This window comes from Triturus cristatus, chromosome 6 (assembly GCF_964204655.1).
Source record: "Triturus cristatus chromosome 6, aTriCri1.1, whole genome shotgun sequence".
Classification (NCBI taxonomy): Eukaryota; Metazoa; Chordata; class Amphibia; order Caudata; family Salamandridae; genus Triturus; species Triturus cristatus.
The window spans coordinates 488404798-488431671 of record NC_140589.1 but is presented as its reverse complement, the minus strand read 5'-3'; the positions used below and the strand labels follow the sequence as shown (position 1 = coordinate 488431671).

Here is a 26874-nt window from a genome sequence, read left to right as displayed (position 1 = left end):
GTGGACAACATGAAACAAATTATACCGTTGATTGGTCACTACAAATGTAGCAACTGTGCAGCATGTCCAAGCACAATTAACCTAAAATCATTTGATCTTAATGGCAAAAAAATTTGGGTTAAATCTTTTTCCAATTGCAACACCAAAAATTTTGTCTATTGTATCCAATGCCCTTGTGGATTGAAGTACATAGGCAAAACAACACAAATGGTGAAAAGTCGAATTTTACAACACCAGTGAAGAATCAGATGCAGGGTCGAGAATGCTCCATTGGTTGACCACTATATCCGATTGGAGCATACCGAAAAAGAGATGTCATGGTGGGTAATGGAAGTTGTGAGACCTACGATTAGACAGTCCAATGTAGATCATATACTCACGATCAAAGAGAATCAATGGATTTGTCGGGCTGACAATATAAGACAGGGCTTAAATTCAGCCACTGAATGGCATACTCTGGCATGCCTGACATGAGATTAAACGCGTCCACTAATAGAGTAACTTCCAGTCACCTAATGTGACACGTTTAGTTTTTGTTAAACAGGACCACAATTCTGTAAAATTTCACAATTAAATGTGGTATCATACACCTTTTGTTTAATCTGTTGTGATGTATTGATGCTATAAGATTCTAACCATACGATTGTATCAAAATTATTTAAAATATCTGAGTGCTTTCAATTTTACTGTCAACGATAAGCCGTAGCTGATGATTTATGTGTACACAATAACCACAGATTTCAGCCATTAATACTTTCTATTGTCACGAGAGTTAGCCTTGTTTTTATGTATGTATTTGTTTCATTTGATTTTATGTGTCACTGTTGCCATTCACATGATTTTCAGATAGCTGACCTAGGAAGATATAGCTATACCTTAAGTAAATCAGTGGTATAAGAATGAAGCTGTTTGTAAGTTTATCAATAACAGTACAATTCTTTAGGTTATGAATTTTAACTACTCTTTCACTTTCATAACACGACATTACATTCGAAGCACCAATAGACATTAGTCTCCTGCATTTAACCAACCTAATATGGCCGTTATACCACAGTATAACTTTATACAAAGAATGTAGGAAGAAATTTGCATAGCACTATTATTACACTGCAGTTGTAAGATTTGATTCGCGCCTCAGCCGCATATTATACGATAGGTAGATCTTTCACGGAGGTTTGTTTACTGAACATAGGTAGTCAAAGATGGCCACCACGTTTCAGTGAAAGTCTACATTGATCATACTTCCCGATTGTAAACACCTGGCCCGCCGTTCGCCACTGCCCCTTAAAAAACGCCGCCAACGCTGAACTCATGCTCGGGTTCCTTCAAGTGGACTGGCGTTTGAATTCCTGACTCTCGACTAGAAATGTAAGTAGGCTTCGACTGTTTATGATTGAGGCTATGTTCAAGCGAACTTGACTAGTATAGTGGCTTTATTAAATCCGCGGCACACTAGTCCTTTGGCAAAAAATGTAACTTCATTATCATGAAGCCACACGTTCAGCCGGTCCCTGGGATATACTATCTTTCCACTTGCTCGTCATCCGGAATGTTTTATTAAGCTCAATGAGCATTTCTCGGCATCTCGAGTCTATGATTTGTCGTTTCAGATTAGAAATTTGAAACTAAGATGGAGTATTCCAGTACCACGACTGATAAGACTCTATTTTAAACAAATTGTGCTTCTGAATACTCATGAACTGTTGTTTTTCCAAAACAACGCGTCTTAATTAACAATGAAGTGTAGTAATGTTCTGCTCTTCCACGAGATATTTCCCAACCGCTTTAATTACACACAAGGTATATGATGTGTAATAGGTCATGTTCTGATATCACGACAAAAACTCACAACATATTCTCAACCTTGAAGTTGTGACATATATATGACGTTGTGTTTCAGTGTTACTGCAGAGTTACGAATAAAGAACACTAGACCAGGAAGGAAAATCTCCTCCTTTCGACACGAGAGTGCCTCATTCATGGTGTTGCTCTACAAAGCTGTCAAGTTCCTGGAAAAATAAAAGGAAGGACCATCCCCTCTAGATTGTTGTACAGTCAGTAACCTAACCACGATCTGGTAGGCCTTGATAATATACTTGTATATAAGTCACAATAGAATATCAATTTGTCAGTATTCAGCACATTACATGCTGCTATTCTTTATTAAATTCACAGAATCAGTGTAAACCTTCAGGTGACGAGAAGAATACATTTCCTCTCAGTCTGAGCTTCAATATCGAAGTAAGCAAAGTAACATAACATTAAATTACAGTTATTCATTCACACTGCAGCATGCCTTCATTTCTTCACCTCAAATATGCAGATAGGGGAATACTGTATATACTGTTGGTTGTTTGGGGCAGCTATTCACAATGAAAAGTTTAAATGATTGCTATTCACACACGGGCTATCTCTTCTTTGTATCTAAGAAGAAATTAATTATGTCTACATTGATGTGACTAATGTATACTATGTTTGTATAGGGGTCTTTTTTTAAAGCAATGCCTACTGTCCTGAAGATGGTCTGACGGATTGATGCCATCCAAGACCGAAACGTCGACTCCACCATCTATTTCCACAATATTAATTTTGTACAGTTGATTATTATTCTCTAAGAACAAGATAGATCTCTGTGTTCTCTTTTGGAATAGATGTTTTGTCATGAAATGTGGACAACATTCATTTTTGCCTTTTTCATGATGCATTGCGCATTCAATTGTTTATTTGTACTCCTTTTTAATTGAATTAACATATAAAAATATTTGTGATTATTTCACGAAAAGTTGTCCCATGTGTGTATCTGATATCTTCTAAGATTTGTTCAGTCAATTGATATCTGGGTCGGTATTTTCATTGAACTCACCCTCCAAATTAATTTCCCTAAATCAACAACGATAGAACTCTTTCAAATAAAACCCCTTGTTGGCATATTACCTCTTCATTTAACCTGCCCAAGCCCTCAAGGGTATATTGGGTCTGTTTCCCTACGGATATATTACCCATTCAAGTAGCCTTTTATACAAGCCTATGTCTGCAGTATAAACTGCCATTTCAATGTGGAAAAACAAACTCTTTGCCAGACCCGAACCTTCCATTTTAATACATATTAGTCACCTGAGTGTAGGCACTGGACAGCCCAAGGAGAAGGGTGCAGTGTAGTTAAAAGTTTGAAAATATACTTTTAAGTTTTACATGACCTGGTAGAGAAAAATGCCTACATTTCTTTTTTACTACTGCAAGGCCCGCCTATCCCAGAGGGTAACATTGGAGTTAGTTTATTACATTTAGTAAGTGACACTTTCCAAATGGGAGTATGTAGCAGCTCATCATTGGTGTCTTTGGAATTGTAATGAAAAATCCTCTCTCATGTTGAAGTTTGATTTTAAATTACAATTTTGACAATGGCATTTTAGAAAGTTGGCATGTTCCTGCCTTAGCGATTTAGGACCTCTAGCCTGTCTCTGGGTCACATGAGTGGATGTAGCTGACATTTGGGCTTTGTGTTTTCCTACTAGACAGTCGCACACAATAGAGATCTTAGGTGAGCTTTAATGGGCCATCACTGTCAGGATGGGATGGAGGAGGTGTGCACAGCCCTACTTACACTTGGATAGGCTGTGCCCTGCCTCTACACAAAGGGCTGAATATCCCTGTAGTTAGTCTGGAGCCGGGACAAGGAAGGCAGGATGCCCGGAAGGCTTCAAAGAGAAACCTCTAGAACCTTCTCACACTTCAAAGGAAGGCCCAGATATACATATGGGATCTCAGATATCAACTCTTCAGAACACTTCTGGACCTGTAGAACCTCTGCCAGGAGGAAGGACTACTGTGCTGCTGAAAGGACTGCCCTGCTGCCCTCCTGCCTGAGTCAGAGGGAGCTGGACCTGCACCTAAGCCCAGGACTCCCAGAGTGACTCCAAGGGTTAGTCTGCTGGCCTCCTTTTCAGAGCCACAGGAGCATAAAATGCTAACAACCACCTGTACCAGGACACAGATCGAACTCAAGCAGGTCCCTGAATCCTTAGTGGTGGCCCTCTGGTCCTGAACCCTTAGTGTAGCCTCAGAGAGGCTGAGTTGAAGTTCTTAGGCTCCTCGTGACCACAAACAGAAACATTATAGACTACATTGTTCAGGAAGTCTACTGAGAGACAATCATTATTGGTGCATTCCAGTTGCAACCTAATAGGACTCTCAGACAATATGCCCTATGGGCACTCCCTCAGGATGCGCAATAACTGTACCATGAAAAATTAATTTTTCTAGTATTCTGATTCTTGAATATCCCTTGAGACTACAGAAACAAGCAAGAAAGAGGGCTTAGTATACCAAAATGACTACTTTTCTGGTCTCCAGAACTTGTGAGACAGGGAAGGATCACATGATTTTTAGAGCACATTCAATGCAGATAGCAAAACTATTTTTAAAGGTGTATATAGACATTGGCATCTGGTTCAGGGTACTCTTAATTGTAGTGATCGACTAGTTTGCTCCTTTAGAAGCTAGCCTAATATCTGAGAAAGAGCAGTCAGGGCTACTCTTGACTTGGAAACTTTACAATAAAAGTGGGGTCCTCCTACTATGAGGGACCATTTTAAATGTGGTAGATGTACTGCATCAAACACTGTCCGGAAAACAAGGGTTTTGAACATGATGATGTAAAAATCAAATTGAATGTTTTGTCTAACTGTAATACCAGTTGTGTAATTTATGCATTCTGGTCTCCATGTCATAAAATCAACAGTGGACAGACCACACAGAAGATAAAGTCACAGATACTTGACTGCGAAATAATTGGAGCCTCCCTTGTGGGGCACTACAAGCAACAAAGCCACTCGATTGACGACATGACCTGGCTTGTTATGGAAGTACCTACACAAAATAAGTTTAGCAATCACAACACCAAAGGTCTGGTACAGGAATGTAAATGGATTGAACATTTGAAATCAATAGACATACGTCTGAATGCTATTGATAAATAGAGCCATCTGTCAACTGTGTTGTCAGGCTGATCGATATAAAGTACATCTCGCTACCCAGTCTATATTTGCTTGATCTATCCTCATTAATCTGGTTGGAGGATCACTGTTTTGATCCCTTATTCAGAACTTTTCATCCAACTTTGTTCCTTTTTTCTTTCCTCTGTGTCCTTGTAGCGTGAACTTGCAGTTGTATAAGATTATAGTACATCTTTATTCCAATATTTCTGTAGAGAAAAATTGTTTGGATGCTATTTTACTTTTTTGGGCACTTTTAGACATGTTTTTTCTGATTACCAGTGATATTTTGATACAGACTTTGATGGGGGATAGCTTTTAGATATGTTCAATCATTCTGCATCATTAACACCTTCTAATTATTATTTTTGTTTCTTACAGTGTGGCATTGGAATCTATTTTTTGAGTAACATTGCATTTGTTAACACTGTGTCAGTTTTTTATGAATCTGACCATTCTAATATGGAGCTGATTGGTCTGAAAAAGATCCATGTAGGACGCCCGTCCTCTTTCTATTTTTATAATTGAAGACATGCACTGAGCACACTTTTCCAATTATTTGCACAGGTATGGTTAAGCCTTGCTGTGTATATCTGTTACATTGAGTTGTCTTTGTTTTTGTTTCTCTGTTTTCTGACCTTGGATTGAGGTTCATTGTGCTTACAGGGAAACTTGATGGATGTATTTATGATGTCAATGGTGTATTGAGCTTAGTGGTTGTTTTCGTGTTTCACATATGGATTTAATTAACATACCCAAGCTTCATTACCTTGCTCCTGGTTATGATGCATGTATTGAATTTGAATTTAAAAGCATTTATTAAGCGCACTTATACCATGCGGTTTCATGGCGCTTTGAATGATGCAGTGGCCGTCCTCAGTGGGAGGCTAGGCATTGTAGGCTTGCTCGAACAAAAAGGTTTTAAGATTCTTCCGAAACTGTATATAAGAGGGAGATGTGCGAAGAACAGCAGGAAGGGAATTCCAGAAGAGCGGGGCGAGAACAGCGAACTTTGCTCCGCCAGATTTCTGTTTCTTGAAGCGAGGGATGGTCAAAAGAGCCATGTAGGTGGAGCGAAGTTCACGGCCTGGAAGATAGGGTTAAATGGCAGAGCGTATAAACTCAGGGGCGGTTCCCGACCTAGCCCGGAAGGTGAGGCAGCCGAGTTTAAAAAGGGCGCGCTCTCTCACCGGGAGCCAGTGCAATGCTTTGAGCAGTGGAGTGGATCGATGGTATTTGGGTAGGCCGTGAATCAGGCGAGCAGCTTGATTCTGTATCAGCTGCAAGCGATGAATCGCATAAGCAGGGGCTCCATTGTAGATAATGTTACCATAATCAATTTGTGATAGTACCATGGCCAACACAATGATCTTTAAAGCAGAAAGGGAAAAGAAACGGGAAACTTTCCTGATTATTCTTAGTGAGAAGAAACAAGCGGAGACCACTGAACCAACTTGTGAATGGACAGAAAGTTGTGAGTTTAGGGAAATCCCAAGAGTTTTGACTTTAGGGACAGGAAGAGGGGGAACGCCAAGTGACAGGGGCCAATGAGAAGGGGCCCACGGACTGCAACCACCTCCGGTCAAGACCAACTCGGTCTTGTCCGGGTTGAGTTTGAGGTGGTTGCAGTTCATCCAATCCTGGATAAATGTCATTACTGTCCGAACGTTGAGAGCAGATGAAGAGGAATTAGAAAGATTGAAGATTAGCTGGAGGTCGTCGGCGTAGTTGAACACCGTGACCTCCATCTGCTGTAACGAAAAAATGAGGGGGTAGATGTATAAATTAAATAGAAGGGGGGAAAGTGATGAGGCCTGAGGAACCCCACACTCCACCTTACGAGAGATGGTGGTGAAATCGGCCAAGTGGACAGCTTGGGCCCTCCCTGTTAGGAAGGACTCAATCCACGAGAAGGCTAAGCCTTCTATGCCCGCCGCCCTGACACGGTTGAGAAGGATGGAATGATCCACCGTATCAAAGGCGGCGGACAAGTCTAGTAGGATCAGGGCTTGCGGAAGGTTGGTGTCAATACCTTCACGCAGCTCGTCCATTACTGAAATCACCACTTTCTCGGTGGCGTGCAAGGGGCGAAAGCCAGCTTGACGAGGGAAGAGGCAGTGATTGGTTTCTACATGGGTGCTTAAGGTGGTTGTGACGTGGGTTTCCAGGACTTTTGCTAAATAAGGCAGAAGGGATATGGGACGATAGTTGGAGGGGGAGGAAGGATCAGCGTCAGGTTTTTTAATGATGGGTATTACAACCGCTGATTTGTGTGAACTGGGAACAGTTCCTTTCCTTATCGAGTCATTGAGAAGGGTCAGAGGTGGAGTAGGGCAGGTTAAGTAAATTTCCCTAAGAATATGGGCTGGGGCAAAGTCTAGGGGAGAACCAGATTTGACTCGACGAAGTAGTGGGAGAAGTGTGTCATTGGTTAACAGTGGGATAAAATTGAGTTTGGGGGCAGTGGGCGGGGGGGAGGGATTGACAAACGTGAGGGAAGGTGGGGGAATGTTGAGTTTAATTTTGACTACTTTGTCAATAAAAAACTCGTTGAGCGAGTTGCAGAGGGACTGAGAGGGGGAATAGTAGCCATAGTTCTACTGGATAATGCCAGTTCATGGACCGTAGAGAAAATTTCCTTCGAGCGGGACTCAGCTGCCATTATCCTGCTAGTATAGAATTCAGTTTTAGCCTCAAGGATGCCCTTTTTGTAAGTTTTTAGGACAGACAAATAAATAGTCTTTAGCTCGGGACTGTAAGTTTTCCTCCAAGCTCGCTCGGCTCTCCTTGCAGCTAATTTCTTTTCTTTTAGGTCTGAGGTGAACCATCGATTGGCTGCATGGGCCCGCTTAACTGTGAGCCACCTCAAAGGGGCGAACTCGTCACCCGCCAGAGTCAGCCAGTTGTCGATGGCGGCCAATTGGGAGGTAGCAGCGAGGTCTGCAAGGTCAGGAGTAGTTTTGGCCAGAATAGAGCAAAGAGAGGGCATGTCCGTTTTACCCTATTTCCTGACCCAGATGTTTTTGGGAAGTGGGGGTTTGGCCATCGCGGTCAGTGCAAGGGAAAAGGAAATAATAAAGTGATCTGACCAAGGGCACGGAGATATTGTAGGGGATGTAGATGGAATATTTAATGCCCAGATTTGATCCAGCATGTGACCATGTATATGCGTAGAACCGTGAGTAAGCAATAAAAAATTTAAAGAGATCATAAAGTCAGTGAATTCTTTGGATTGGGGGCTCTCAGCAGGTTCGTTGGGCCAGAAATGTAGGTCCCCTAGAACTAGTACTGATGAGGTATTAACCACCAGGGTGGCCAGGAGAGCCTGAATGCTAGGGAGGAAAGATGGGGTAGATTGGGGAGGGCGATAAATTAGGACAAAAGTGAGTGGTGCCTGATGGAAGATCGAGCGAGCTACAAGGTAGTCTACATCAGGAATAGGTGGGGAAGGGAGAATCTGAAAGCTGAAATCAGTCCGGGCTATTAAGGCCACTCCACCACCCCGTTTGCCCCCTGGCCGGTCATGTGTCTTGGTAATCCTCCGCATGCATGGTGTTTGGAACACACATGGACAGGGAGGTCTGTTTCAACTCTATACAGTGGTGGGGCCCTCATTGTCTCATAATGTTGTATCCTTGGAACAGTGTTTTGTGCACAATATCTCCTTGCATATCCGTTATGACACCATTAGGGTGTTGTATTAGACACCTTGGATATATCATTGTACACAATGTGTCTCTGCATGGTGATTGTGTCACCTATTAGTTGTTGTGCTAGATGTGATGGATATATCTTGTGACACTACACACCAGTCTCTACGTAGCGTATCATGAACAGAACACTGAGAATACAATACAGACAGGTTTTAACTTTTCTGCCCTTTCAGTGCTTTTTCCTTTACTACTGTCCATTCGCAATTTCAGCTTCTTTCCTCATAGTTCACTTTTTAATCTATTGAAATCTATGGGGCATTGGTCGTCCGTGTTTATTGCTATACATTGCATTGATGGATGTTCCTTTTTGGGTTGGGTCAGATGAGATGTATAATGGTATCATTATCAGTGATTCTTCTTCTCCTATTTTTGACAAACTCTGACAATTCCTATATGGCCCTATAAGTTGCTGCTTTTTTGTCCTGACGAAAACTCTGTTGAATGACTCAAAGGGGTTAAAACATGGACTTTTTAGTCTTAACCATGGTTGCTTTGAATGCCGGGCATTAAGAAATCCAAATAAAACATTTTGTGTGGATTATACTTTGGATTTGATGTTGTGATGGTTGTCATTTTTATTTGTCATGTGCACTGTATTTTTTTTGGTCTTCACATTACACTCTCACTTATCTTCACTCACACTGCACTGTTACCTGTAGCACCTTTGCATGCATTGCAATTTTCCATTCTACTTGTGTAATGTGCCTAACAATTTAATTGATAATCTTTCAACTTTGCAGTACATTTATTGTGATAGTAGGTCCATTGAATATGATAGCCATTTTGTGTAAGCTGTCTGTGTGCTTTGCCATAGGCCTACATGTGTTCTTTGTTCTAGGCCTCCTGCTTCTTGTTGTGATCATGTAGCTGGTGGCCAGTTTGTTTAGGCACCCAGTGTGCTTTTGCCATAGGCCTGCATGTCTTCTCTTTGTTCCCAATGTTGCCTTACTGCTCAGTGTTGTTGTTGATGGCAATGTGGCACTGGCTGGCAGCGATTTTGTGCATCCAGCCAGTGTGGTCCTTTGCCACAGGCTGCATGGATGGTTGAGCAATGAGATAGAAACGTAATAACTTATTATTGCATCTTTGAGGAAAACTTCACTTATGTTTAATTATTTAATTTAATATATTTTTTTTGTTCATTGGCAAATTATTTTTTTCTTAATTGTTTTTGTTCATACAATTTTTCACTACATCTGGCATCAATCAACCCCATATCTGCTATAGGTGCACAGCAGCATTCTTTGTGTAGGGATTATTCCTTCCATTTTCATTTGTCAGCTGCAACTCCCTGAGTGCCACATCGCACATGAGTGATGTCACATGACGCACATAAAGCAAACAGTTTCATCTGAATGTTGTTGTTTTTGCTCTCTCTTATCCTTTCTGAGTGTACATTCAGTCACCTTGAAAGCTTAAGTTGGTGTGATTTTCCATTTAACGAATAGATACACTAAATTGTTAATTATTAATAATAGGGAGTAACCAGTGACCACACTAAATGACACTGTGTTTGTTTGCACTATTAATTGGACAGCAACAATGCCACGTTTCACTGATGTGCTTCTTTTCGTTTAGGTGCACAAAAGACAGAATCACCAACAGTACTGCCAGACAGAAGGCCTGTGCACAGCATGATGCGTGAGTGACCCACACATCACAGACAGCTTCAAGGTGGCCCCAAAGAATGGTGCTACCAAGAAAGTGGCCAGTAAGAAGTAGAAGGAGCATACTACCACCACAACCAGCACTGGTATGTTTTGGAAAACAAAAAGCTGTTCCTGCTGCACCGTCCTCCTAGGAGTAAGCTGGGAGCAGCACCCCCAAATCAGTTGACCCACCCCAATCTAGGCTCAAGCCATGTCTGTCATAGTGGCAGCCAGCCTAATCATGGCAATGCCAATGAGCAGTGATATTGAAAGTGACTTATCTCTATCACAAAGTAATACCAAATCATTGCAGAAAACTCAGAGAAGTGGACAAAAACAGTTGCTCCGGAAAGAGGAGCAGTTCAAGAGTTTGATCTTCATGCTGATGAAGTGGAGCAATCTGCTCCAGAAGATCAATTGTCTTCCCGATCTCCAGCTATAAAAAGTAGGATTAGTGGTGCATCATCTCTTTCGTCAAGCTCCCCTTCTGATGATCTAGACACCACTTGCATCATGCCTAAGTCTGAGAGTGAGACACGCCACGAGACAAGGCTAGGGAAAAGGAAGGTTCCAGAAAGCCTTAGAGTAATGGAGGCAGATGTAGAAGAGGAGGATAATGATGAGCCAGTCATCATGGATGTAAGCCCAGCCCCAGTGGAGACCGACATTACTCCATTGCTACATCCCGGGGAGGATGTGAGAGTGGGACCACAGATCCAACCATCACCAGCTGCCATATTTGCAAAGTCACTGTAGCAACCTACATACACAACCACCTCAGTAGAAGTAGGTACTGCAGAGAGTCAAATGTCAAAATGCCCACCTGCTGCCAGTTCATCTGACATTGACCGAACACCAGCATCACAAAGTTGAGCTCCCTAGTTTGGGACTTTTTTCGGTTAGCCAGAAGGAAGAGAACATTGCCATATGTGCCCTTTGCAGCGCAAGTGTTAGTCGGAGTGAGCTTGTTGCAAATTATAGTGTCGGGGGCCAGACAACCCATGTGATAAAGCACCATATGATCGAGCAGCCCAAAAACTGCAAGCGTTGTTAGAGAAGGGGGTGAAAGCCAGCTGAACAGGGAATCCAAATCTGATCCGATCATGTTGGAAGGTGAAGAAGAGGAAGATATCTTTGTTACGCTTAGCAGCCCTCTCCCCAGCGGTGCAGTAGTATCGCCCACATCAGCAACATCGCAATGGCACAAAACTCAGGTCTGACACCAAGGCACCAGAGGACAGTGACTGTCCCACTGAAAAGCACTTTGAGCCTATCACACCTGTTCTCAAGAAGTCACATGGATCAGTGGCATCAGGAAAAATAACTCAATCTACTATTCTGGCCATTTTTAGGCCAGAGGGGCAGTATGAATGCAACCACAATATGGCACGTTTGTACAATGCAAAGCTAGCTAAAATGATATCGCTGGACCTCCTCCCTTTTTCTTTTGCGGAAGGGGTAGGTTTCCTTGAATTTGTGGCAGCCATCTGCCCAAAATAGAAGGTTCCCAGTCCATCCTATTTTGCCAGAGTTGCTGTTCCAGCACTACACCATGATGTGATGGAATATCGTAGACAAGCTGTGCAGCAGAGTTCTGTTCACAGTATCTACCTGACAAGAGACATGTGCACCAGTTGCCAAGCGACTGATTACATGTGCATCACTAAACACTGATTCTCTTTTGTGGGGGCTAAAGAAAATTATCCCCAGATGTTGACACTGCTGAGATTTTTAAAGCTGCACATAAGCATTTGACAGTAGCCATGTTCACTATGGAGGAATCTGATACAGCTGCAAACATTTTGGGAGACTTTAACAACAAGGTCTTTGAATGGCTTTGACCATACGGGCTTAAGCTTGGATTTGTTGCCATGGATAATGACAGTAATATAGTTAAGACCATGGCTGATGGTGGTTATTTCAGTGTCCTGTGTTTGGCGCACTGCATTAACATATTTGTACAGGACTTTGTCTAGAAAGAAGACCAAGTGAGCAACTTACTGTCCACCTGCAGAAGCATTTTCACTCATTTCAGCCATTCATTTAAAGCCCTGAAACAGCTGACGATCATTCATTTTGATAATAGTTCCCAGTTAAAGCACTCATACAGGAGGTACCAACAAGCTGGAACTCTACTTATTACATGCTTCAATACCTGATTAAGCGGTACAGACCTATCAGTGAAAGGCATGTTCATTGAGATGGACCAGTGAGACCTAGTCAAATTCTTGTCAGAGATGTTGCTTCCGTTTGAAGTGTTCACATGGGAAGTCAGCAAAGAGGACATTACCATGGGCCAAGCTATTGTTGCACATGCTACAGGAACAGCTAAAGGAGGTGTCTGCAATGTGCACAGGTGTGGAGGGAAAAAAAGATGCTTATGACTTGGTGGAAAACTTAATCCATCCCTTGTCTGCTAATATAAGGGTGCAAAGACACATTGTGTTCTCCAAACATTATATCTCAGCCACAATTCTTGATCGATGATACAAACTATTGCTATCCACATTAATTCCTTTTTCAGACGGGAATGTTAGAAAATACAAAACATGGAAAGCTGAGCAAGGCTGTGAGCTAAAAAAAGGACAGCAGGGAATTAGAGGCACACTCCTCCAGGGTCCTGCGAGGTAGCGAGTTCAGAGCCTGAGGGCAGTACTGTTGGCTCACAGCAGCCACAAACAACAACAAGAACACCATCAACAACAAGACCAGGAGCATCAGCCCCAAAATCTGCAACTGAGTGGTTTCTATTGGCAGGACCTAAGTCCAGTGCAGAGGCAATGACAAAAGAGGTTGAGCAAATTGAGGCACCAGCAATGAACATTGAGCAAATGGTCCAAGCCTAGCTGGATGATGCAACAGAGGTCTGCCTTGATCAAAACGTATTGGTGTATTGGTATGGGAAGTTACGCCGATGGCCAGTGTCTCTGCTGAGCGTGTTTTTGGTGCTGGTGGTACAGTTGTCACAGTGAGAAGGACCAGTCTCTCACCCCAAAATGTGGAGAGATTAATCATGATCAAAATGAATCAGCACTTTATACCATCAGATTTCACCATACTTGAAGTACCAAAGGAGGAAGATGAGGGTGACTCAGGTCATGGAAGTAGTGTGTTAGATGAACTACTTCTGGGCCAACCACCAGCATTAGGGGATGAGCTCTACTTTCCCAACTACTAGGCCTGGGCCAACATCAAGCATAGAACTATCTATCTCAGTCTCTAGTCTAGCCCTGATCTGCTTTCTTTCTTTCATTGGCTCAAAAAAAAGATATAGCTATAAGGGATCATTATTATTTACTTTATTATTTGGTTGTGTCTGCATGACCAATTCACACCCTTAGACACATTTTAATGCCAGATTGGAGTTGCAAACAGTGTGCAGTGAAAAAGTCCCAACTCCCCCCACACCCATTTCCCTCAAGCCAAGCATTTGATGGAGAATACAAACATATGTTAGCCTGCCTCCAATGCTGGGCCATGACTATCTATCTTTTCCTACCCTAGAGAAACTGCCCCACTTGTGACATTATACATAGGCCCGGGCTAAATTTTTTTGCTTGTTCGCGCTGTAAAATAATACATTCTCGCGTGCACGCGATCGCCTTACCTGAATCCCTGCATTCGCCGACAGGTTTTCCCGATCCGGTCGCGTTCTCCACGAGATGTTGGATTGTTGGTAGCCATTTGCGCTGTCTCATTCGTAGCGCGATCACGTCTTTCTTCTCGTGATCATGCACCGCGAGACAAGTGAAAACAAGATGGCCACGCGCGCGAGCAACCGCATGGGTAAGTTGGCAAGCCGCGACCACGCAGAAAATACCGCGAACGGGCGAGAAAAAAACTTCCGCATCTTCGCGATATTTCTGCGTGTTTGCGGAGATTTTTAACATTTTCGCGATAATTTGCAAAAGTCAATTTCGCAAATTCTGCCCACCCCTAATTATAATTCAATATACACTGGCCATTCTTTGTTTTGTGAACAAATGGATCTGCATTTTGCAATGTACAATGAGGATACCGCACACCTATTTTGTTGTTGTTACACTATCAGCAGATTTTAAAAACTGACTGTGGGCCTGCGGCAACGGAATAAGTGCAAAGTAAATCAGTAACCTCCCAAAAGATTTAATTCATATGTACAACTATTAAAAATGTATTTCCATTACAAATATAAACCAGTAAACCCACAACACCTGGACCACCCTTCTCCCTAACCCCAACCAATGTCCAAAGTAAGTTTAGTCCAAACAAAGGAAGTCCAAACACGTAATTGTCCATAACGAAGAAATAAATAAGAAACCCTCAAAAATGCCCCAAGTCCCACACTGCCATCCTCTCCCCAACAAGTCACACACACCAAAAAAAAGATAAAAAATGGGGAAAGAGAGGCCTTGCAGTGGCTAGGAGCTTCCTTTCCAATTAGTCAAAATGCTCCTCAATTCTGGCTTCCAGTTTCGCCAACCTTTGGCGCATGTAGGGCTGAAAGACTCTATAGGGTGAGCAGCAGTGGTGAAATGGCGGCAGGTGGCTGCCTTGTGACCACAGCACCGGACCACTGGAGGCACTGGGGCCTGGCTGGGGCCTGGGGCATTCGAGGCTACCGCTGCTGTCACCTCCTCCTCCTCCTCAGACACCAGCTGCCAGTATTAGGCCCTGATGGCCTCCAGTTTCCTTTGCCAGGTCCTGGCTGCTGCCACCTGCCTGTTGGGTTGTTGTGATGTATTGGCAGGAGTAATTATACCAAGAAAGAAAAAAGACAAATTGTGACCAATACTCTTAGCAAAACACACAAAATGATATAGTGGCACAGTAGCATTAGCAGTACATTTGCTGGAATCCTCGGTCCATTCGATTTCGATGTGATTAGAGATTCAGACATTAGGCACTATGGAGTATACACGTATTCTTATCTCTCTTGTTGAGCTACATTAATGTAGGCAATGCATGCCAGTTCAGCTTGCGCCCTAGACAGACATACTTGTGTCTCATAACTTGGCTATTGTCTGCAGGTGGGGCAGCTATACTAGACAATTTTCTCTTTTACTATCATGGCCATGCCCTGTTAAATGCCTCAATTTCACCCTGACTATAACAAGGCAGGTGAATATTTACTATGAATGATATACGTCAAGTAAGTTACTGCTAACTTATTATAAAGAAGACAATTATGCAGACAAATATCCTCCTGTCTGCCCAGGGGAAAAGCAATGCACTACAGTAGAGGGAAAGGATAAAGGAACATGATATTATGTTTGGCATGTTCATTACAGACTATCCAGTCCACTTCACTCACTGGCCTTACCCTACGTCACCACATTTGACATTCCTTGTTCCCAACAAAAAAGATTTGCTTGGCAGTAAGGAAAATATTTATTAACTTAGTCGACTGAAAGTAAGTTAGAGTGAATAGGCCGGCTAGGTAGATGTTTCACTGATCATTATCATCATCATCAAGTGCCTAAGCTTTTACTAGTAGTGAGTCACTTTTTTCGGCAATTGTTGAAAAGGAAAAATTAGAACTGATGTAATACATTATGGAAGTGATAATAAAATACATCACTTGGCCAGAGGAAAGTGGCGCATGCAAATAATGTATTTTTTTTAAATGTTATGGAAGGCTGGGACAGAACAAGGAAGTTAGGAAAGGAATGTAGTTACTTATGTACTATGAAGTAAATGAGTGGGCACTGAGAGTGAAGGGAAACACAACTATTTATTTTTTCATTGCCATGTAATCTGTTAAGAGGCCTACACATTAAGTGAGGAAACACACATTGCAAAGCCACAAATGCAGTGCAGCCGATCTAATCATGCAGCCGATGGGTCACCCATGGCTGTCACTGGCAAAATGCCATGGGTAGAGACTCGGAGGGAGGCAATTGATGATGATGGGTGGGTACTAGGAAGGATGCATAATACATGTTGTGCTTAAAACTAAGGGTGGGCGTAGTTCGCGAAGTAGCACTTCGCGAAGCTACGCAAAGTGAAGTTCGCACTACGCGAGCTACGCGTAGCACTTCGCGAACTGCGAAGTAACATGTTCGCACTGTGCAAGATGTTGTTTTCAATGATTGCACAGTGAGGACAAGCAACCGGCACTGTGCAATCATTGAAAATGGCATCTTGCACAGTGCGAGCTGTAGTTTTCTGCTGCTCGAGTAGATTTTTACTCGAGCTGCAGCTTTCTCAACGCGAACTGGTAGTTTCTCATCGCGAGCGGTCGCGAGCATACGCGACCCCTCGCAATGAGAAACCTGACCTTCTCGCGTTGGGAATCTCGCCGGGAGGTTTATTTTCCATGCTCGCGATCGCGAACAAGGAAAAAGTCTCGCCAGGATGTCATTTTGCTTGCTCGCGGTCGCCAACTTGACGTTGAGGACCGCGAGCAAGCAAAAAATGACCGCAGCACTACGCAACACTACGCTACGCGTGTTCGCACTGTGCTACGTGCAGTTCGCGTAGCGCGAAGTAGCGCGAACTTCGCAAACTACGCGAGCGTAGCGTAGTGCTTCGCCCAGGCCTACTTAAAGTCTACTGTGAGTCAAGGGAGTAGTCTGAAATATCACCTCAACCCTTTGAACCAAAAACCTTGATTAAAACATTCCTTGTTTACTCTTCTTCCCAGGGATTTTTCCATTCATCATTGCGTTGTTCTTCTAGTATTTTTTATTCTTCATCTTTGACTTTGCTACTCAGTCACAGTTTAACTTTTACATTCTCTCCATCCAGTCTTCACGTATGAATACCATCCATCCCTCCAAGCATGGCTCTCATTCTCAACCAAACTTTTACAAACATACGTCCATCATTTAACCACCCATGCGTCCTTACTTTGACCCATCATACCCACCGGAGGATTCTTTTCACCCAGATACTTTCACCCACACAGGCAAGTTTCCTTTCACCATTCATTCCCCCTTCACCTAACCATGCATCCTATCAGCCACCTATAGTATATGTGTCCTTTCACCCACGCATCCTTCTCTTCCAGTCATATTACATTTCACCGGTCATTCCTCCTTCCGTTCCTATTTCCTTTTTCCATCAAGGTATGACTCTTCATTAAACTTTCCTGCTGAGTTGAACATAGAAGAGACTATTATTTACTCAGCTCCCGCTGTATATGCTAAGTAATGAGGGGGGTGTTTAACTGTTGACAAGTTTCAACAGTACAGTGTACACCCTTGCAGCGAGTATATCATTAATTATCAATAAGAAAGCAATATGACTTACCACCACCTGCCACGGCTGGTTTACCCCCTCAGGTGCCACATCTGCTTCCTGTCTGGTGCCGCCATCCCCGTTGGCCCCGGCACTGGTTGTCGGTGTGGATAGAAAAAACATTACACATTTTTTAGATGCCATGTATGCCTCTACCCTATTTATTTATTTTTGTAGATAAATTGAAAATATACACCAAATACATCACTACATTTCGGATACAAACAGTATGTTGTATAAATAAAGCGGGTTGGATATTTTGTTGGTGGCAACTTTTGAAAATGCTCTCAAGAAGACATCCAGTATAGGACTTTTCAGAGTGACTAGAGCTATTGGCGAATTTGAGTTTTTCACCAACTGGGTGGACATAGGGACTTCTTGGTTGGCAAATGCAATGGGGCGGTCGTCCTCCTCATACTTTCTTCCAGCCATGGGCATGGTAATCAGTTCATCAACTGCTGCTAATAACACTAGGCATAGATAAGAAGAAGACACAATTTTGGGGTGTCCAACATGACCATGGCCATTCTCTTGTTTTACTGATTAAGCATGAGAGAGTAAAAGAAAGCCTTCTTATCTCAAAACGCATGGACAGAGTACCTTTCTTTGGCATGCAGTCTGCATGGCAGAATAGTAGTACTAGTAGTAGTAAGTGACCATGACCAATGGGGTCTCCGAGTCTTACAGTACCACCAATGCGCAGTCCACAAAATATATAGGCGGAGAGGGAAAGCTGACTGAAAAAACAGAAGAAAGGAAGCTATAGACAGAATAGTAGAGACAGAGACAGTTTGTGGTAAAATACAGATAGTAGATATATAAAATAACTTAGTAAATAGGATAATGCAGGGATAACAAGTTTTTTAAAAAGGATAGATCAAAGAGGATTTGGGAAAACATGTAATTAGAAAATGGGTAAAACTCAATAATTCAAAATAAGGAGTTGTAAAAGGTAAGGAAATATATATTAATATTAACAACAGCAGAACTTACTCGGGCCAGTAGAGCCATCGGCAGAGGAGTGTTCTTCCTTGGAGGTACCTCCAGCTTGTGCAGCCATCTCGAACGACCTCTTGCTCCTGGATGCTGATGTAAGACATAATTGAAGAGACAAAAAGTAAAAGTGACAAATAAATAATCTCTCCAAAAAGATTTTTTGACAGAAAACGGCTATTGCAACAACATTGAACTGTCCAAAATCAGATTGACTAGTAGTAGACTAATATTGCAGACTATCCCATCTATTTATTCCACATTTCCAAAACCTACCTAGCCCACCTATTCCAAAGACTTTGGAATTACTAATACATTGCAACAAATGTTATTTGCTTCTAAGTTCCAATCTCATTCGCAATCATTCTCAACCCCATTTGAAGGGCCAATTCACTAAGCCTGCATTTTGTCTTTAAATGCATAGATGGGTGCATACAGACACCAAATTGGTTGGCTGCTTGTCACTGTACAAGCTACAAAAAAGGTTCTAAGAACTGAAGTGAGAGGATGCACACCGCTAAATTATTAATACTAACTACCACTATATTAGTGACAGGGCAAATTATAGGAATCTCTCTCAAGTCTGAATTACTTGAGTTCCTATATAATCAACCCAAGCGATCACAAAGTTGCAAACAAGTACGATTAGGTAGTGCTGAGCACCTGTCTAGGATAACAATCACATAATATAAGATTTGTAAATGTAACTTACCTGCATGTAAGCAGCATGCTTGCTATGTGGGCAAAAATATTAGCAATAACATAGAACACATAAGTAATAATAATATTAACAATTAGCTACCCACCAATCCCCTTGACCTCAACCCCTAGCAGTCCAGGATGTCGGACCACTGGTGGATTAGCTGATTTTGGGTGCGCCGGACCTCAGGGCAGTGATACAATGCCCAGTGCACCCTCACCCAGCACTGCTGGTGCTCCCGGAGCCCATACCTGGACCCAGGCCTGCTGCCTGCTGCCAGGGTGGAGGGTAGGTGGCACTGCCACTTCCAACTCTGATAACGTACCCCTTCCAAGCGCCACATTCCGCAAGGACGGCAGCTCTTGATTGTCGCTTTTTTTAGGGCACGCTTCTATGCCATGATGCTGGGGTGGTTTGGAAAATACCATTTAAAAAGTAAGTAGAGAGAAAAAATAAAGGACAAAATTCACTAAAACAAACAGAAAAGTAGAAAAAAATGTGAAATACACAATTAGGAGGACAGAGGGAAAGATAATAAATAAGAAAGATCAGAAAAAAAGTTTTGGAAATCAAGGAATCAATCAATCTGTGTTGCCATATGGAGGAAACGTCACGCGAACGGGCGGGACAAGAAACCCCGCCCATTCATGGAACTCTGTATAGCATGACTGAGTATTTTTGCCCCTTCGTGGAGTTCCACCCAGGCTTACTGAGGGCCTGTAAATGTAATGCTACTAGTGGAACTGCACCACTTTATTGTGTGACCCACTTAAGTAACATTTAAAAATGTGTATTAGGCCTCCCATTGCTGCCAAAATGACCTGGCAAAATAACCCCTTTGCCAGGCCTAAACCTCAACTTTTAATACATATGTCACCACTAAAGTAGGCCCTAAAGTACCCATAGTGCGGGTACATTATATTTAAATAGTTGGATATGTACTTTTAAGTTTTACATGACAACTAAATTCGTTTTTCAATAGTGTGAAATCTACCTCTCTAATAGTATAACTCTAGGTTGCGTTATTACATTTAATAAGTAATAACATTTGCCTGGGAACAGGTAAAATTTCATGTTTAGTCTCTAAAGAATCGTTATTAAAAATCCCCTTTAACAATAGGATTTTAGGTCAACATTCTAAGGATGCCACTTTTAGAAAGTCCCTTGCTCACGTTGCCCCTGGCTTCAAGCTAGCTTGGCTTTTGAGGGGTGATACCCCAATACCGGTCCCTTGATGCTTGTTTCCTCTCCAGGGAAGACCCAGCTTAGCAGTTTCGACTGGACTGTTCCCATGAGGAGCAGCGTCAAGATTTGCATATGGCTAGGTCCAAAATGGTGCGGCGTTGTGAGCAGAAGAACAATGTTTTTAACCCAGATCTCTTACCTGGGGGCGAATGTTTGATTTACTTACCATTCCATCCATCATCTGTTGCTATAGCTCCTTTAGAAAGTATGCATTTTCTTGTCCTGACTATTTGGTGCCTTCAGCCTGTATCCTGGGTCACATGACTTTGATTGGCATGGCAATTGGCCTTGTTTGTTCCTCAAAGAGCGTGAGACAGAAGGGGACTAGGTATTGGCAGCATGGGCCACTCGCCAGGATGTGTGGGGCAGACCTGTTCCCTGCCCAACTTACATTTCAATGAAACTGCCCCAACACACTCACAAAGAAATTCACTCTAGCCGTTTTTCACCCCAGACCCTCCAGATGTTTATTCCGCTTCAAAGCTGGCACCAGGTATAAAAATATGACCTTCAGACCCACTCTTCAGTTTACTCCTGGGCCTGTGGAGGAACCTCAGAATGCCTGCTATGCACTTCAGAGGACTGCCCTGCTGCTTGAAGCCTGCTTTGTACTACAGAGGACTGCCCTGCTGCTTGAAGCCTGCTTTGTACTACAGAAGACTACCCTGCTGCTGGAGGGATGCCTTGCTGCTTGAACCCAGTCTATCAGAGTGGCTCAAAGGGCTAGTTGGCTGGGCGCCTGATCTGAGGCACAGGGACACAAAATGCTCCACCAACTTGAACCCTGTACCTGAACCCTGCCTGAAGTGAGCCCTACCCTGCAAGTGATGCCCACCCAGTACTGGACCCTTGCAAAGTGGTGTTAAAGGTGTCTAATCAACCTTAAACCAAAACTTGAGAATTCAAAAACATTAAGTCTAAAAGCGTCCTGAGAACTGAGACAGGACTGGGACCTACCTGTTCGCTGATCCATCCAAAGTGCTTTGCCAGATGGCCTAACTTCATGTTGTCTCCTGCTACGTTCTTCTCCACACCAGCAAATCCTGATCAGCTGCTCCTCGCAGAAGAGGTATCCAACTTCTTTAAGCCCTCATTGGCTACATTGTGCAGCTTCTTCCAGCTGGGTATTTAAATTTCCCAAGAAAACTACGCCCAAACATAGAAATCATCACCGCGACTTGGTGCAGCAGGTCCCCAGTGACAATGATTCCTCCTCGGATCCTGCTGCCTGCCTTGTCCCACTGAACTGCTCAGACATTTCTCTTCAAATATCTTCGAATTTCGAAGGTAAGAGGAGAACAGGCCCAATCCACCTCATCTATTCAAACTGCACTCCATAGTGGACAACCATAACTTTTGACTTTGCCATAGGCTGACATGATTATATGTCCGCGGTTAGCACTACAATCTTTTAGGAGATAATTTTTACTACAAACTGTAAAAGTTTATAACTTTGTCTACTGATTAGATATTTGTTATTTTGGTGTCAAATCTTTATTGCATTTTACTCCGTTTTGTGGGAAGTTTCTTATATTTGTTTTCAACTTTTTAACTGGAAATACTTTACACATTGCTAAGTTAAGTCAGACTGCTTTTTTCCCAAGCTACCCGCAGGTTAAGCAGAGGTTAATTTAGTTACTTTTTGTGGTTCACACTGACAGGCATTGAGGTTGTTGCTTAAGAAGGGCTAACATCCACCTCATCCCAAAACACAACTTCTAACTATTATGCATAGACAAATCTTGCACATTATTCACTTCTCGAAAAGGGAGCTTTATTACCTTATTACTACCAACTATCACTTAATGCTTATTGATACTTCAGTTATAAAAAACACTGGTAAAATCTCTTTTTGTTGTGTTTTGCGATACTGCTCGCCTTAATTTAGTTAGGATCACCTAACATATAAATACTGAAATAGATCACATATTGTACCACTATAACTGGAAAAATGCTATTGGGCAGTTTTACAAGCCCTCTGCGCCACAGTACGTCACTTTTTGTGACGTACTGGTGGCGCATGTTACTGCTCCATATTTACAAGGACAGGAAAAGCCACCCTGCGTGGCTTTTCCTGTCCTTATAAATATGGCCCCTTTACATTCAGCACTTGCGTGAAAGGGGCATTCCATGGGTGTTGCTGTGGGGGTTCCCACGCAACACCCATGGAACAAGACTCTTTTCCAGATTTACTTTGAATCGTAAATCTGGAAATGCGTCTGAATGCTACCCCACCCTAGGTGTGACATAGCGAGGCGCAATGATGAGAAATGTTTTCATTTCTCCTCATTTTTTCCTCTTTCAATGCGTACTGCATTCTACAGCACGCATTGAAAGAGGAAAATGCCTGTAGTGATTGTTTTTGTGCAGGAAGGTGCACAAAAACAATTTCCCCTTTACGTAGGCATCCTTGCACCATGGTGCTTGGGTGCCTGCGCCACTGCATGGCAGCAGTTTGTGTGCCAGCACAGGGGAGAACACAGGAATGTGACATATTATTGTAAATATGTTGCATGCCTGTGCTTTGGAAGTGCCACAGCGTGGCGCAACCAAAGGGCTTGCATTGCCGCGCTGCAAAACTTCCTTGTAAATCTGCCCCTATGACTCTTATTCTTCTCTTTTGCCAAATGTATTTTCAGCCACCGGTGTTTTCCATCACAACCTAAAAGGCTTTATTTTCTTAAAAAGAAAAATATATATATATGAAAATTACCATATAGTACTATTCCAGCTGTAAATACACTTCTTCTACGTCCATTTTTAAGGTTGCCTCCGGAATCTCGCTGCTTTGAAACATTGATTGCACCTAGGTTCAGTAGCAGCTGCTACCAGACGGGAGTAGTGGGGTGGAAGGGAGGATAAGGACTCTAATTAAAAAAAGGACTTATTTTTAACGGCAGTCACCGCCTCAACTCCGTCCTCCATCCTCGTCCTCTTCATCTTTCTGTCCCAGCCTGCGGAAGCAAGAAGCTCCTGGGCAGACAGGCTCCCCTGAGCCAATCACAACACTGCAATGCAGCATTGTGATTGGTATGAGCACCATGGATCAGTGCTCAGACTGGAACAGGGAGCCTGTACTTGTTCCTAACCAGGCTTTGTAACGCAGCCTGGTAGGAGCATGCAAAGTGCGCTGGAACTGTTTGGTCGGCGCAAGAGGGCCGGCCAAACAGTTTATGTGTACTTAGGGAGTGCACAGCACTCCTCCCCTACTCTGGCCAGCCCTGCCTGTCCTGCCCCACCACTGACAGCAATAGGGAAAATAAAATGAGAATAACGACACTGTGTTTTTATTTTATTTCTATTTTTGAGCAGTGGGGTGACGATCCTCCACCTTAGCGGAGGAGCCGCCACTGCCTAGGTTAGCCAATAAGGCCAGGCTGTGAAGTAACAACCATTGATTAGCATCACCGTGGCACTTGAGACCCTGAACCTCTTTGTAATCATCGCTAGCAAAGACCAGTTTGCCAAATACATTAATTGAGCGATCAAGTGGGAAATTTTAAGGGTTGTGGGCATGTTGCATTTATTACAACAAAAAAAATAGATTTGGCCGTTTAGGTCCCAGGAATACAATAAAACACGCAAGGAAGGATACACGCACCTATTTCTTAGAGAAGGACCCCTCCTCCATCAGAAATATTCCAATCAAATTGGAATATTTGGAACGGGATTTATATTTCTTACTCGTGGCTTACATACAGTCTTCAGTCTAAATAACAAGACAATAAGCGGGACTCGAAACCAAAAGGTATGCCCATTGATGTTCAGTCGCTTTCGCATACTTATATTGCTTACAGACATGTTGTTTGCTCGTTAAACATTAGCACCACAGAATATTTTAAATAATGGAAGTCTCCGTTGTGTTTGTAGATGCAGTATCGTGGAACAATTGAAGGACGGGGAATTGGGATCCTAGTGCATGTGTAGGCGGCGGCAGATAATGTTCTTCGGTCAAATTCGTTTACCTTCCAGGCAAAGGAAATCAAGATAGACACTTGCAGAGAAGGTAACAGATGGGGAAATATTATGCCTAATTATTTTATTTAACAGTGAAAATGAGGGGTAAAATTGAGAAGAAGACGAGGTCGCTGGTTGTTATGTGAAATTAGACATGTTTTTGCTTATTTGCTATTTTTAAGTTGTCATAGGTTTGTTGTAGGAAGTATAAGAAAAGCAAGTGGATATAAAACGGCACAATCCCCAGCTTTAAACATTAAATGAGACAACTGGCCTTCCTCTAATACATCATTATTACCTTCAGATAATATATATTTGCAACCATTATGCATGTCCCAACTTTGGGTTGCGTGAGGTCATCTATAAAAATGTGTAATCATCAGGTGGAAAAGGATTGTGTGCAACTACTTTTAGGAAAGTATATGCACATGTCAGTGAAAATATGGTTAGTTATTCGGATATGTTAAATGCCGTATTATGTTAAATAAACATATTGTTGTGCTAGTTTGCTGCTATTCGCAGAAAATTATCCAAATAACCAAAGGTGTTACTTTTAGAAATATTTTGGTAAGCCAGATGTACATTACAGGATTAGCCATAATTAAATGAACACAGGTTAGTGGATTACAGATGGGATGTTAATTTTTTCTCGAATATTTCTCTTTAAACAGTATATACCTTTTATATTAGGTTCTTTAAAGTGCTGAAAGATTTTTTGTAGATTCAAATTAAATTATAGTTGTGTTTTCTTTATGATTTCTGGCCTCAAGTGCACTTTTTTAGGGAAATGGGGTGTTAGGAAAAGAAGTTAGAAGAAAAGCACATGCCCGTTAATGGGAAACATTGGGGCATATTATCAAGAACTGCGTTAAAAGTATCGCCGCTTTAGTGGCAGGAAACTGCCGCTAAAGCGGCGATAATGGGCTTGATAATATTCCCTTGATAATTCCAATAGAAGCCCATGTTCTGTTGTGAACATGGGCTTCTATTTGAATTCTCAAGGGCATATTATGCCTGCCACTATAATTTTAACACTGTTCTTGATAATATGCCCCATAGTATTGTAGAGACACGTACCTTCCTTCCACCAACACTATATGACTCCCAAAAAAAACAAGTGTCCCTCTCATATTCACGCCCTTTTTAATTCGTATTTTGCTGCTTCTGCTCTAGATAGTATGTAAATATACCCTACCTTTCTCTTTTCTCCTTTAGAAATTAACACCTGCACTGTCTAAAGGAGAGTCGTTTGGTCTCATCTAGTAATTGGGCACAGTTTCATGACATCACTGACAGTGGTGGCTGGTGACTTTTCAAAGTGGTGAGGCGCAAAAGTTAAAGGCAAGTTTGGCTTAGTGAGCGAGCATAGTGAGTAAGGCTGATGGAACATTAGGGAGGTTTGTGGGGGTCCTCTCCCCCACAAATCCTTTGAAAAGAATAAAATATGAGGAAATTGTAATTTCAAAACCAGAATTGCCACCTTTGCATCTCCACTTTACTACCCTAGCACACACACATTGCAATTACACTATCTTTTCGATTGGGTTTTCACAGTCAGGATCACAAAATTAAAGAGCAGTTTATTTGCTCTGCAGTACCTGGGCATTCCAAGATTTGGTGTGCTGTAATCATGGTTTCTGTGGCCTGCTGGACATTTGGTAGCGGCCACCATTCCTTGTCAGGTTTTGCCACACATTGGGCAGCAGAGCACTTTGCACTTTCTAACTCATCAGCTTCTCGAGGCGCAGTATGCTGGACATCAAGAATGTTTGTGTAATAAAACACCTAATTAAGCATTTCAAAGAGAAACATTATTTTAACACTAATTAGCTATGATCAGAGCTTTACATGACACATAAAAGTGGGGGGGGGGTCTCTAAAAGGGGCATGAGCAGGAATCTTTTAAAAGTAGCATGGTTTATGTAATTAAAGGAATGGTCTAAATCACAATTTTCTGTGTCTCAAATCCAGAAAGTTTTACTCCATAAATAATAACTGAAATTACCAGGAACCAAGGTATTTTTTTTATCAGATGCAGTAAAATATTTTACAAGGTGCACTCAAAATTCTTTGGGGAAGTGCCAGTCATTTTTATTTATTGAACAGAAAAGAAGGGCAGGTTGGCAGTGGTAATCGCAAGCTGCCAGCACATCCGTCAAGTCTTAAGGTAATTTCAAAATTACTGTATGTATGGTGTGCTCAAATGCATAAACACTATGCCACCGAAGTATGGTAAATTAATATATGAGAAGATTACTTTCACATATATACAACATTTGTTGACAATTCAAAGCACTACATAGATAAAGTGATTTAGCTCTGCTAATGTTACAGATCCTATTTACATTTTTCAAACATACAGAACCAAAGCTTGTAGGTACATGAGTCCATGTGTAAAAAGC

At 42.3% G+C, this 26874-nt stretch overlaps 1 long non-coding RNA gene across 1 annotated transcript in view; it reads left to right on the top strand.

Annotated features, from left to right (window-relative positions):
- Positions 1 to 25981, top strand: part of LOC146817317 (uncharacterized) — a 348140-nt gene extending 322159 nt beyond the window's left edge. The window contains exons 4-5 of the long non-coding RNA XR_014962530.1: positions 24386 to 24521; positions 25688 to 25981. This is a non-coding gene — a long non-coding RNA (uncharacterized LOC146817317). The remainder of the gene's footprint in view (positions 1 to 24385; positions 24522 to 25687) is intronic.
- Positions 25982 to 26874: the final 893 nt, after the last annotated feature.